The sequence below is a fragment of the Saimiri boliviensis genome, chromosome 10, assembly GCF_048565385.1.
Source record: "Saimiri boliviensis isolate mSaiBol1 chromosome 10, mSaiBol1.pri, whole genome shotgun sequence".
Taxonomy (NCBI): Eukaryota; Metazoa; Chordata; class Mammalia; order Primates; family Cebidae; genus Saimiri; species Saimiri boliviensis.
Window position 1 is genome coordinate 82,272,230 of NC_133458.1, and position 15,129 is coordinate 82,287,358.

Below are 15,129 nucleotides of genomic sequence, written 5' to 3' on the forward strand. Positions count from 1 at the left end.
AAGTTACCTTTAAAGTTAAAACTGTAAAATTATCACATAATAAAAACCTGTGCTTTGAACACTAATTGCCCATGCATTAACTAAGAAAAAGCTCTCTTCCTACTATTATGAAAGTTTGATGTATGAACTTCCTTTGGTTTTACTGAGCAGTGTTTCATGTGTTTTTGGTTCTACTGTTCTTTTTTGTTTATTCTTGATTTTATTTTTACTAATATTCGTTAGTATCAATAAGGTATTAGATCTATGAAGATTCCTACAGTGTTTTAATTGAGAGTAAATTGCCTATAATAAAAGGGGCCTCCTACAGGCCTAGAAGGCTGGCCCACCCTAGTGGCTGGGCACAATTGCTTGTTTGAAGAGTTAAACCGAGGAACGATAGCCCACTTTGTCAGTACCTAGAGGGAAGTTGTCAAGTCTGGGACCCTGCTGCTTTATTCCTATAACTGTGTTTTAGAAACACCTCACAAGTGGAATTGTGGTTGCCTCATCCAGAAAATGTGGAAAGGATTAATGTGGCATGTAAAACAAATCACTCCTGAGCTCAGCTGAGAAAGTGGGTATTAAAAGCACTCCAGTCAAAAGAGCTTTAGTGAGAGGGTCACGGTGATATACAGTCAGCATATGTTGGGCTGGTAATGCTGCAGGGTGTTTGGAAATGGTAATGGTCCATGAGTGTAAAGTCTTTCAAGACCTCTTAAAGGCACATGTGTTTCTTGAGCATGTTCTCCAAACAAGGACGTGTTATGGGTTAGATTCACTGAAGCTTTTAAACTTTATTGATTGGTTTGTGAGATTCCAGGTTCACTTACTGCTTCAAAAAAAAAAAAAGAAAAGAAAAAAAACTGTTGATAAACACAGGCAAGAATCCCACTTTAATCTTAATCTTATGAATCAATAAACAATGTGGGATGTTGCCTCCTCATCGATTACAGTACAGGTTATTTATTTTTATTATGGAAGTGTTTGCTAAGTTTTCAGAGTTAATGGGCAATATAACCATGTTGTTCTTCTAAATCCAGGTGCTTTGTAGATTTTTTTTGAGGGGGCACAAAAGGGAGAGACCTGACGATTTCTTGCTATTTGAAATATGAACCACAGCCTTAATAAAAACTTGTGGGTTTCAAGTTGAGAGAGAACAAATAAACCTGCTAAGTGTAATTTCATAAACTGAAATGATTTTCCTTGGTATTTCCACTTTTGGAAAGAATTCATTCAGACCCCACATCATAATGCAAATATGTCATTGTAGCCAAATATGTATGAACTTGTAAAGAAAAGAAATACAATACAACAGTTTTGTACACATTAAAAAAAAACTGTCTATTCTCTTTTGTTTGGTTTACATTTGCACTTCTTTTCGGAGACACTTATGGTTTTTCCTACAAAGTTATACCTCATCACTTCATTCATTTTTCTAAATAACTTATACCAAAGGCTCACAGTCTTTGAAAGATGAAAGCACAGGCAAAGGTTGCAATAAATAAGGAGTGCTACATCTAACTAGTTGTCAGCACATGCACACAAAAAGCCTGGGTTTTTAGGTAGGACGTGGTAAAATATCAAAACAGGCTAGAGGGAAGTACTAGTTAACTAGCCTAAAAATCTCATCAGTGAAACTAAACAAATAAAAATATTACATGAAACTGTTTGGGTTCATTGCTTCCAAGGTTCGTCCCAACTTACAACCATGACTGCAAATATTTTTTCACCAACTTCAAGCATGACATTATTTGTTACCTTTGCTTTACTGCAGGCCTAGTAAAAGTCAAGATCAATAATTTCTCACTCCACACTGAAATTACAACCAGCCTGAGGGACACAGCAGATATAAAATTTCTTGCCATCACTGTAAAACTCATAAAGCATCACCGTTGCCTTGTTTTTAAACTGAACTTCCTGTCTTAGTCTCATTCATGTCATTGCTCTTTGCCTCACACATTTGGCAAAGGTAAAGAAGACGGTAAGTGCTCATGGTCTTGAACATAAAATGGATATGTATAGAAAGAAGATTAAAATAATGCAATAAAATAACATGACTGTAAGGACAAGAGAAGCTGCCATTTTCATATCATCCAACTTAGCTTATGTTACTAGCTACTCTTCCAGGACTGCTATGCCAATAAAGTTATTTCTACATTATATATAAATGGGTGCAACTTTTATACTAAGTCATCACTTTCAAATATAAAATAATTCAAAATTGCCTATTCTAGATTCAGAATTTTTCAAATGATTTCCTGATTATGTTAAATATCCAAAAGGTAAAAGTACAGTGTTTGTCTGCTCAGTATTATTGACAAAGGTATAGTTTTTTTTGTTATTGTTGTCAATACTACTTACATGATGACAGGAAATGGATGATCTTGAAAACAATGTTAATTTTGTTAAGTATGTCTGCATCTGTAACATTTTTGCCACTTTAAATTGAAAAGGATTCTGAGTCTGAATGATGGATTCTGCAGCATCTAACAGTAACCAGGTTTGGATTCTGGTAACAAGGAAATCAGTGACCGCTTGTTCCCTGTGCTCAGTGGTACTGACTTTGAATGCTTCCTCAAATACTAATTGGGGACCTGGACTATGTTGAATTGTGCAGGTTTCCACATTTTCCAGACAAACTGCACATGAGGGCAACTAATCCACGCCAAGATGTGCTGCACACCTGTACAACAGATGACCAAATTTAATGTGCAAAGAAAAACCTCCACAAAATAATATGATGTTACTTCACATGGTATACATACAACTCAGACGGCTAAGGGGCTGAATCATGCCATTTAGCTGTAAGTTTTCATTGGTAAAGACATTTTATAGGGCTTAAATTTTATATAGTCCAGTATCAAGTAGTACTCCTAATTGCATGACTTCAAAGTAGACATATGAGCCCTACTTTCATATTATTTTAGTGACAAGCAATCACTGCCCTTCCAATTGTTCCTATGAGGTCCTATATTATTAACATTATTATTGGGAATTTTATTTAAGTTCAATTTTAGTTAAAACTATGTCTCCTCCTTTGAATGAGAATTTGAACACTGAGATTAATTTGATAGAGAAAATCAAGTCTGAATTGTTTTATAGCCAAGAAGTACATTGGGAATCCCATAAAGCATTGTTTCAGGAACCTGGTTAGTGTTCTGTACACCTGCTTAATGTTTTTTTCATCATCACAAATGTCAAAGTGCTCAGTAAGTCACCACAGTTTGAATGACAGCCATGCACTAAGCAAGCAGTTATGTTTTTTCACTACCAAATTGGACCATAAATGATGAAAAAGAGGTCAAAAAGGAAGTATGGAACCATACAAATTTGAAAGGGGAAACTGCTAATAGCCATAAACCCTGTGCAATCAAAGGCTTGGCAAGTCATTGCAAATTACCTGCTCTGTGAATTACTGATCACACTGTGTTATGATATAGAACTTTCTAACTCTTTTCATCTGAAGTAACAGCGCTTCTAATAGCTCACAGATCAAAAGCAAAACCCTGCTAGTGGTATTCTGAAACAAATAAACCAAGGTTGCATAAGCATAATGCATGTGAACAAAATGTTAATAAACAACCACTGTTGCTTTTGATCAACTTACTATTTAATATAGTGTATGTGTTTTACAAATCAAATTTACCAATATAATCATTATATAAGGGGAAGATTGGTGAGGCATGCATGACTAATTTAAAAGGAAGAGTGAAATCTTGCATGATGCTTTCATTAGGGATTAATGTAGGTTGGTATGCTTTAAGCAAGATATTGGCGATCTATGAGATGTAAGATGCCAAACTCCTAAATCCTTAACTTCTAACTCAAGACTAAGAAATGTGGGAATCAGGAGTACTCAGAAAATACCCATCCAAATATTTTTCCTATTAGGGAAAGTATCTGTATAAATAAGTTTCTCTTTTAAATGTGACATGTCTACGAAAAGTGAGGTTTAATCAGATTGCTTTCCTCCTTTCTCTTTGCTAGAAATTATGAGTACTGATTTAAACGAATATTTTATTCTAAGTGGAGAAGAAAAGAAAAAAAAACATTGAGCCATAAGATATTTTATAGCAAAGATTTTGCTGAAGTGTTGCCAAGCTAGATTTTGCCCGAATATAAAAATAGCTCCAGTGCCTGGGATGTAGAGAAGAGGAAGAAGTATAAGAGGTAGACAGTTGCCAAAGAGAGATTTTCAGTTATCTTGGATAATTTTACTTGGTAACAACTCATATGCTTAAAACGGGAAATCACTTTCTCACTGGTTCTTACATCTACATTAGAACCATTGTTTGTTTTTGGTAAGAATTATTCATCAATTAGTGCTACTCATTGCTGTAATGCTGCAAATACAACACTGAAATAAGAGATAGAATTCCTGTCTTTATGGGAAAATGTACATAAATGCACACATGTATATAAATATAGTACTACAGAGCTATAAAGAATAGAAATAGGAGTCTTAGAGGGTTTTTGCATGGGGTGCTATTGGGGGTAGGATTGTTAGGTGGCATTTGAGCTGGCATATGGTCAATATGAAAAAGTTAACCTTGTATAGATCAAGGTTGATGGAAAATACCTGATAGATGGTAATAATAGCAAGGGGCTAAGTTCCTAAGTCTGTACAGAACTAAGAGTGGTTGAGAAAGAGCAAGAAGCCGAATGAGGCTCAACCACAGTGAGCAGGGACAAGAATAGAATATAATCAGGATTGATGACGTAAGGCTGTGTATCACATTAAGGAGAAGAATGGCATCTTATAACAGGCTATTCTTCGAAAAATAGGTGATACATCCAAAAGAACAGAAACAAGAAGACAAGCTAGGTCAATATTGCAGTTTTCCAACATGATAGTGGTTTACACTAGGGTGATGGCAGAAATGAAAGTAATCTGACTACACTCATCATGTTCCCAAATAAATTCTGAAAGATTCTCTTAATCCTCCAGTCCTTGTTGATACAACTTTCTAGTTAAAATGTTCTAGTAAATGACACTCTAGCCTCAATTCTCCATTCAGAGAATTTGTTTCTCTTAACATTAGACTTTAAATTGGTAAAGCATAGCTAACAAATAGTATTTAATTGAGCTGAGTATAGAACGAGTAGAAAACATGAATTCTTCATGAGAAGTTTATTTTTAAAGTTGTTTCAAATATTTTGGCACCTGTGGGGTTATATATCCATTGTTCAATAAACTGCAGTTGATGAAATCTGAGCAGCTAAGTTAAAGTTTTATTATTATCAGAAATAAAGGTCAGGGAGAGATTACCTGGGCAATGGGTATTACATTGGGGAAAGTTTTAGAAGGTTCTCTTGTACATTTTCTTATTATGATTTTCACAAATAACACAGATTCCTGGCTCTGTATTTTGTATAAATTAAGAAAGTCTCTCTATAAGAAAGTTCTTTTAAAGCATTTGAAAAGAGAATCTGGAGACTCTCTGCAATAAATACCAGACTGAAAAGAGAAGACAAAAGCATGGGGCAGAAGAGCAGACAAGAGAAATAAGAGGTGCGCGAAGGAATGACTATCAAACAGAAATGCTAGTACAGTATTCCAGCGTTCCTAGAGCCAGGGTTCTGGGAGGAGCAGTTGATGAATAATACCAGATACTTATTCCTACATATCACTTACAATTGCTTTTGGTACTTACTGGCTCCTTTGTTATTTTATAATTTCTCATGAGAGAAAGAAGCTTTAATTCATTAGTAAATGAAGCGAGATAAGCAATATTGGTCTGCAAGTTATCAGTAGCTGATACTATGTAAGAAAGGCAAGTAACAAATGTGCCTTGTTTCAAGGCCTCCCCATGCTTTTCTAGTTATAGCATACAGAGAAAATGACAAAATCTGCATGGCTCAATAGAAACCAGAGGGATTTAAGAGTGTCTATAAAATTCCTTTTGGAAAAAAAAAAAAAGGACTACATTCTCTTAACATTATATTGTTATAATAATACAAAGCATTAGGGAAAATATTTAATGTTAAATTTGTATCACACTTCCAAATGAATTCTTTTCAAATTTCCAGTGAGACACTTGAGTAAAACTGTATACCAGCTTTTGAGCTTGGAGAACTAATTCTTGTCTTTCAATGGCAAATGTAATGTAAGCATTTCTAAAGGCAAAATATTTTTTAATTGAGCTTTTTTATATAAAATATTTCAAACTAGGACTGAGAATGAGCATGTATTATTAAAGCAGTCAATATACCAGAAGCTTGCTATGGTTTGAACGTGTCCTCAAAGTTTATGTGTTGGAAACTTAATCCCCAGTACAATAGTGTTGAAAGGTGGGAACTTTGAGAGATGATCAGGTCGTAAGGGCTTTGCCCTCATGAAGGATTAATGTCATTACTGAGGGGATGCATTAGTTATTTGAAGATTGGTTTTGTTATAAAAACAAATTCTGCCCTCTCTCACTCTCTCTTGCCCATGTGACGCCTTTCACTGTGTTATGACGCAGCAAGAAGGCTCTCCCAGATTTGTCACCTCAACCTTGGACTTCCCAGCCTCCAGAACCATAAGACAAATAAATTTATTTTCTTTATAAATTACCCAGCCCTGATATTCTGTTGTTGTCCAAAACACGGACTAAGATGAAGCTTAAACATTATTAGAAGAATGTACATATCAAAAATAGATGTAAGCATTCATATATGTGAAGACAGAGATTGACCTTGCCAGTCATAGCTAGGTCTACTAAGAGTTCTTGCAAAACTCTCCTGCCCATGAAGGCTGTGTGCCATGATTTTTGGGTGTTGGAGACCTGAACTGTTTTTCTAGTACAACTAGCACAATCTGAACCTAAGTCCTGAACAGATGTCCACATGTAGAATACTTCCGTAACCAGGAAGAAAGACTATTCTGATTGTCTGATGGCTGCAGGCATTTTTAGCACTTCCCTCAGATTTGACTGCTTTCAGGCCATCCATCTATGGTTCATCTGAATATTGCTCATTACTAAACCAGGATGTCAGCTATGCTAGGAACTTCCTGGACTCCTTGGGGCTGAAAATCTGCAACTCATTGCTGAGGTCACTTGTTGGAAAGTTCTGCTTTAGAGGACACTTATGGAAGTAGGGCTTATGCCTTCTTCAGAATACATAATTTCTATGCACAAAACATTTAGTCACAGGTTTTTAAATCTAACTTTTAATAAAATACAAGAGCACATTTCTATTTTAGCAACTAACTGCTCTTAAAGGAAGTTAACCTTAAGATAGACCAAAAAGAGTTAAGTAGAGCATTCTGCTTCCTAGGTGCACAGTATAAAGAAATGCATCCAAGCCCTGAATGTTGAGTGCCAGTTTTAAAGATTTGTCTAATACATGAATAAAACTTAGGGCAGGAGAGGACTCCATTTTCACTAATTGCATAAAAAGAGAAATTACTACACTACATTCTAAGGCAATACTGTCTAACAGCAACATACTATTAGCCACATAAATAATTTAAAATTTAAAAAGTTTTAGTAGCCACATTCTAAAAACTGAAAGAAAACAGGTGAAATTAAATATTTTATTTTTAATCCAATATGTCTACAATGTTATTTCAAAATATAGTCAATATTTTTAAAATTATTAAATATTTTACATCCTTTCATACAGAGACTTCAGAAGCCATCCTTCAATTGTTTTTATTTCAATAGTTTTTGGGGTACAAGTGGCTTTTTGTTACATGGATAAGTTGTTTAGCAGTGATTTCTGAGAGTTCAATGCACCTGTCACTCAAACAGTATATAAACTACCCAGTATGTAGCCTTTTATCCCTCACCTTCCTCATAATCTTCCTCCACAAGTCCCCAAAGTCCATCACTCATGCCTTTGTATCCTAATAGCTTAGCTCCCACTTGTAAGTGAGAACACACAATATTTGGTTTTCCATTCCTGAATTACTTTACTTGGAATAATGGCCTCCAGCTCCATACAAGTTGCTGCAAAAGATACTGTCTCTTTTTATGGCTGAGTTGTATTCCACGGTGTATATATATATATATCACATTTTCTTTATTCAGTTGTTGGTCAGTGGGCACTTAGGTTGGTTCCACATCTTTGTAACTGTGAATTGTGCTGCTATAAACATATGCATGCATATGTCTTTTTCAAATAATGACTTCTTTTCCTTTGAGTAGATACCAAGTAGTGGGATTGCTGATCAAATGACAGTTCTACTTTTTTTTTTTTTTTTGAGACATAGTCTTGCTCTGTCCCCCAGACCGGAGTGCAATGGCACGATCTTGGCCTCTACAACCTCCGCCTCCTGGATTCAAGCAATTCTCTTGCCTCAGCCTCCCAAGTAGCTGGGACTACAAGGCACCTGCCACCATGCCCAGCTAACTATTGTGTTTTCAGTTTAGTTGCGGTTTCACCACTTTGGTCAGACTGCTCTGAAACTCCTGACCTTGTGATCCACCTGCCTCAGCCTCCTGAAGTGCTGGGATTATAGGCGTCAGCCACCACACCTGGCCTACTTTTAATTCTTTAAGGAATCTCCTGTTTTCCATAAAGATTGTACTAATTTACATTCCCGTCAGCAGTGTAAAAGTGTTCCTTCTTTACCATATCCATGCCAATCTCTATTGCTTTTTTCCTTTTTAATTATGGCCATTCTTGCAGGAGTAAGGTGGTATCTCATTACGGTTTTGATTTGCATTTTCCTGAGATTAGTAATGTTGAGTAATTTTTACATTTGTTGGCTGTTTGTATATCTTATTTTTAGAAATGCCTATTCATATCCTTTGCCACTTTTTCATGAGACTATTTTATTGCTGATGTTTGAATTTCCTGTAAATTCTAGGTACTAGTCCTTTTTTGGTTGCATAGTTCATGAATATTTTCTTCCACTCTGTGGTGTGTCTCTTTATCCTGTTGATTATTGCTTCTGCTGTGCAGAAGCTTTTTAGTTTAATTAAGACTTATTCATTTATTTTTGTTTTCATTGTATTTTCTTTGGGGTCTTAGTCATCAATTCTCTGCCTAAGCCAATATCCAGAAGAGTTTTTCCAATGTTATCCTCCAGAATTTTTATGGTTTGGGGTCTTAAATTTAAGTATCTGATCTATCTTGGTTTGATTTTTGTGTAAGATGAGAGACAGGGATGAAGTTTTATTCTTTTACATGTGGCTTGCCAGTTTTCCCAGCACTATTTATTGAATAGGGTGTCCTTTTCCCAATTTACATTTTTGTATGCTTTGTTGAAAATTAGTTGGTTTTAAGTATTTGGCTTTAGTTCTGTGTTCTCTATTCCACTCTACTGGTCTACATGCCTATTTTTATACCAAGGGTACCATGCTGTTTTGGTAACCATAGCCTTGTAGTATAATTTGAAATTAGGGAATATAATACCTCCAGATTTGTTCTTTTTGCTTAGAATTGCTTTGCCTATTTGGGCTTTTTTGTTTGTTCGTTTCATACGCATTTCAGGATTTTTTTTTCCAGTTCTGTGAAGAATAATGATGGTTTTTTTGATGGGAATTACATTGAAACTGTAGATTGCTTTGGGCAGTATGGTCATTTTCACAATATTGATTCACCCCATTCATGAGCATGGGATATATTTCCATTATTTGTGTCATCTATGATTTCTTTTAGCACCCTTCAATTTTCAGTAGCCACTTGTGGCTAGTGGCCACCATATTGGACAGCACAACTCTCAGGAATAACCCAAGCAAAAGTCCACCTCAACTATTGGCTTCCTGCTAAAGAAAGTCATCTTGACCAAGTTGCTGCAATAGGGGAATAAGCTGGAAGTTCTCTAATATACTCATGCCTAGCAGGCCAGAGGGAGAGGAGAAAGAAGTGGCAGCAAGGAGAAAAGCTAAGTGACTGGTTTCCCATAAGGAATGTTGAATTTTTTTCTTCATTAGGCTATATAGCTGGCTAATCTTTATATTACTTCACGGGCTGACCTCTTTCTGGGTAATACAGAAATACTCCAAGTACTTTATTTCTTCCCTACCTTGTGAAAATGAAAAAAATAAATTCAGACAGCACAGTTTTATTGCCTGCATTAGGTGGTGGTAGAAAATTTACACTGATGGAGAGGCAGACATATTAATTGAAATGATAAAGGAAGAAAAATGATTGTTTCTCAATTTTGGTCAAAATATCCAAAGTGTTTTTCTATGAAACAGGAATAATTGATCTCTCCAAATAATCAATTTGCATATTTAAAAATAGTACTGCAACCATTTTATCATGGTGTGACTTACTCAACATTGAGTTTCAATTTCAAACCCTCTGATCTTCTGTACTTAAGCTATGTCTGCCACATGTGCACATTGCTAAGCTTCCTTTTTCATATTAATTTTATTTACACTGAAAGAATATATAAAAACCAAAAGTGCATGTTTTTGTATTTATACATATAGTGCACTATTTTTGAACAACAATCTTTTTTTAAGTATTTTTCTACAATGTGTATTTTCCTCTGAAAAACAGAATTTGAAAAGAATTGCCAAATCTGTCTTGGAACTTCCACTTTAAATTTAAAACAGATCCCCAAATGTCTACTGGGATATATCTCTAGTATGACAAAGAATGTGCACCTGTGATTACCTAAACCAGCCAAAGAATGGCACCATTGCTTCACATAAATGTAGTCACAGACACTTTTTATTTGGTTATACAATTGTATCATAAATCCCATGGCTCAGTGTAGAATTCTATCTGTCCTACAGGTCCACTTTTTGCCTTTAGATAACATTTTACAGCAAACACTTAATGTATTGCTTCTGTCACCCTTTGACCACCAAAGGTACTTAGAACAGCATAATGGGTGAATAATAAGGAGACAAAGGGAAATCTCTGCCCTTCTGGCTCAGTCCATGCATATGGTCATAATTTTCCAACTTTATGATAATAAGGGGAACGCATTTATTACTCCTCTGCTCCTTCTCAAGTTCATCCTCTACTGTTAAGTTTAGCAGTTGGCCACTGATATTATAGAATTGCTAAATAATGTGCAGGATAATGAATGAGAAGGCCAGTTCAGTTTTATAAAGAAATAATGAATGAGAGAGAAAGAGCAGCAGATTTGAAGGACAGCTTCAGAGAAGCATTAACGAAATCAGAAAGTCAACTTAAAATGTTCTTCACATGTACCCCAAAACCTAAAATGCAATAAAAAATAAAAAAAAATAATTATAGCATATAGTAATATGCTATAATTACTTCAATTAAAAGGCAGAGATTAATAGACTGGAAAAAAAAATGTATTCAAACAACACTCCTGTTTTTATCAAGAATAGAGAAAAAAGAATAAAAGGAATTCAAACAAACAAATAAAGAAAAGATTTCCAAGAGTTGGCCGGGCGCAGTGGCTCAAGCCTGTAATCCCAGCATTTTGGGAGGCCGAGGTGGGTGGATCACAAGGTCAAGAGATCGAGACCATCCTGGTCAACATGGTGAAACCCCGTCTCTACTAAAAATACTAAAAATTAGCTGGGCATGGTGGCGCATGCCTGTAATCCCAGCTACTCAGGAGGCTGAGGCAGGAGAATTGCCTGAACCCAGGAGGCGGAGGTTGCGGTGAGCCGAGATCGCGCCAATGCATTCCAGCCTGGGTAACAAGAGCAAAACTCCATCTCAAAAAAAAAAAGATTTCCAAGAGTTAAAATGAAACTCACAAATAGGCTGACAGATCTCAGACTAATTTGTTCAGTTATTTTCTGCTCCAGATAGGACAGCTCCACCTCAGCCCTGGAGTAACTACAATTAAAATCATATTTAATTTTCTTGTCAATTGTAGACCACATTTAATAGCCTTTATCTATAATGACTTGTACAATTTGGATGGTTTTATATGGCTGAGTTTTTCAGGCAACTAATTAGATAACAGTGATATCACGTAGATTCAATATTGCTCAGTTTTCAAAATCACGTAAGGAAGAAAAAGTAATCAAATTTTTTAAAGTGGGTAGAAATATTGAACACTTTACAACTGTTTGGTTAAAAGCCATTCAAATGGCCAATTTGTAAATGAAAGATTATTCAGTGTCATTAATCATCAGAGAAATGAAAATTAAAACCAAAATGAGATACGACTAGGTGTACTCCAGAAAATCTAAACTTTAGAAGACAGAAAATATCAAATGTCGGCAAGCTTGTGGAGTCACTGGAATGTTCACACAGTGTTGATGAGAATGTAAATGATGCAAACCCTTTGGGTAAAGGTCTGCCAGTTTCCTTATGAAACCAGGCAAATGCCTAACTCATGATCAATCAATTCTATCTTTAGATACTTACCTAAGAAAAGTGAAAACATGTGTACCTTAAAAAGTTTTGTGCAAGAATAACCACAGCGGCTTTATTGGTCCAAAAAAAAAAAAAAACAAAACAAAAAATAACGGGAAAACTAGCTGAAGTCTTCATCAGCATAAGAATGGATAAACTGTGATATGGTCATACAATGGAATATTACTCAGAAATAAAAGGAACCAATCACAACAATAACTTGGATGTATCTCAAAAACATTATGATGAGTAGAAGAAGTCTTACACAAATAAGTTGGACATTATATGACTCCTATGAATGGCCATGGAGTCTAAAATGTGTAATACTAATGTATGACCTAAAAACTCTAACTGTCTTGGTTTTGGTGAACATAGGGCTAGGAGGTAACGATTAAGTTGTAAATTTGGAATAGTAAAATTCTACACCTTGAAAGTAGTTTTACAGAAGTGTGGCGTGACCATGGGGAAGCAAAAGAAAACAAAGAAGTATGTGACCATGAAGCGAATGCTTAGTCTCAGAGATCAGAGGCTTAAAGAAAAGGATAGATTAAAACCTAAAAAGAAAGAAAAGAAGGATCCCAGCATGTTAAAGGAAAGAGAAGTTCCCCAACATCCTTCCTGCTTATTTTTCCAATATAATACACAGTTGGGCCCACCTTAGCACATCCTTGTTGATACCAACTTTATCAACTTTTCCATAAAAGCCAAACTGGACTTAATGCAGTCAGTGATGGACTGTCTGTATGCCAAGTATATCCCTTGTATAACTGATTGTGTAATGGCTGAAATTGAGAAATTGGGGCAGAAGTATCGAGTGGCTCTAAGGATCACCAAGGAGCCAAGATTTGAACAATTACCATGTACACACAAAGGAACCTATGCAGATGACTGCTTAGTACAGAGAGTAACTCAGCCTAAGTGTTACATTGTGGCCACAGTTGACCAGGACCTTAAAAGAAGAATTTGTAAGATTCCTGGAGTTCCTATCATGTACATTTCTAACCATAGGTACAACACTGAACGGATGCAGATGATTATGGAGCCCCTCGATTCTAATTCTTACAAGACACAGTTCCTCTCTGCTTTTCTTTGACAAACTTTCTCTTGTTGCCAGTCCATTATACATGCAATAGTGTGAATTATTATTCTGTTGACCTAATTGCTCTATTTTGAGCTGAGAATGGTTAAATATGCTCACTTTTTTTTTTTTTTTTTTTTTTTTGAGAAGAAGTTTCGCTCTTGTTGCCCAGGCTGGAGTGCAGTGGTGCAGTCTTGGCTCACTGCAACTTCTGCTTCCCGGGTTCAAGCAATTCTCCTCAGAATCGCTGCCTCAGCCACCCAAATAGCTGGGATTGCAGGCACTTGCCACCATGATCAGCTAATTTTTTTTTTTTTTTGTATTTTTAGTAGAAACAAATACTTTCTTTTTTTACTCAGGATAGAGTCTCACTTTGTCACCCAGGCTGGAGTGCAATGGCATGATCTTGGCTCCCTGCAACCTCTATGTCCTGGGTTCAATGAATTATCCTACCTCAGCCTACCGAGTAGGTGGGATTACAGGCATCCGCCACCATGCCCAGCTAACTTTTGTATTTTTAGTAACTTTTGTATTTTTAGTACAGAAAAATACACTTTGGCCTCCCAAGGTGCTGGGATTGGAGGCGTGAGCCACCGTGCCTGGTCTTCTCACTTTTTGATGCTGTTTTGAAATGGATATTTCGTCTCGTAAAAGTTTTAGGCCAGGGACACTGGCTCATGCCTGTAATCCTGGCAATTTGGGAGGTCGAGGTGGGTGGATCACCTGAGGTCAGGAGTTCAAGACCAGCCTGGACAACATGGCAAAACCCCCATCTCTACTAAAAATGCAAAAAATAATTAGCCAGGTGTGGTGTCACATGCCTGTGGTCCCAGCTACTAGGGAGGCTGAGGTGGGAGAATTGCTTAAATCCAGGAGGTAGAGGGTGTGGTGAGCCAAGTTTGCGCCACTGCATTCCAGCCTGGGTGACAGAGTAAGACTGTCTCAAAAGAAAAAAAAAGAAAGAAAGAAAGAAAAATTAATGATTGTCAAAGGGTACAAAATCTCAGACAGGAAGAATATGTTTTATACTTTTTTTGAGTTCTGTTGTACAGTTTAGTGCATATACTTAGAATATTATACATTTTAAAACTGATGTTTTCATCACAGAAATATACTTGAGGTATTGGATATGTTAACTAGCTTGATTTAATTATTCCACATTATATCTACAATTTATGACATTAATTTGTAACCCATAAATTTATACAATTATAAATTGTCAATTTACAGTAAAGAAAGTCATTGCATCTCTTTAGAAATCAGATACTCTGATGATTGCTCACATAATTTGATGGCCATTGTTTTATACTGACTTAAAAAACATATATTAAATGTAAAAAAAAAAAGAAAAAGTATTTTAGTTATATGTGTGTGTATTTATCAAAAAATCATCAAATGATACACAAGATTTGTACATTTCACCTTATATAAAATTTACCTAAACAAAAAAGTCAATAAATATTAAACTCTAGTTGATGATATGCATACTAGGTGTTTAGGGATAATGAGTACTGATAACTGCAGTTAATTTGAATTACATTAGAAACATAAGATCGATTGATTTAATTGTATCATAAATCCCATGGCTCCATGTAGAATTCTATCTGTCCTACAGGTCCACTTTCCGAGAGACAGACTGATGAACGGATAAGTGAAATGTAAAGTCAGCAAAATTACAGATGCTAGAAGCTGAATATATGAGTGTTCATTTTGTAAGCTTTTCTAATTTTCTGTATGTTTGGAAATTGCCATGATAACATAGCAGGAAACAGATCACACAGATGAACTTTTTAGAATTGCTCCTGAAAACTAAAAGTTGAAATGAAAACAGCAAGATT

General features: G+C 35.7%; 1 protein-coding gene and 1 pseudogene across 2 annotated transcripts in view; one reads left to right on the forward strand and one right to left on the reverse strand.

The window, feature by feature from the left end:
* The window catches only part of CRPPA (CDP-L-ribitol pyrophosphorylase A), a 653,179-nt gene that overhangs the window by 247,730 nt on the left and 390,320 nt on the right, over positions 1–15,129 (reverse strand). The window lies entirely within an intron of this gene.
* Positions 12,661–13,269, forward strand: LOC101047523 (rRNA-processing protein FCF1 homolog pseudogene; annotated as a pseudogene).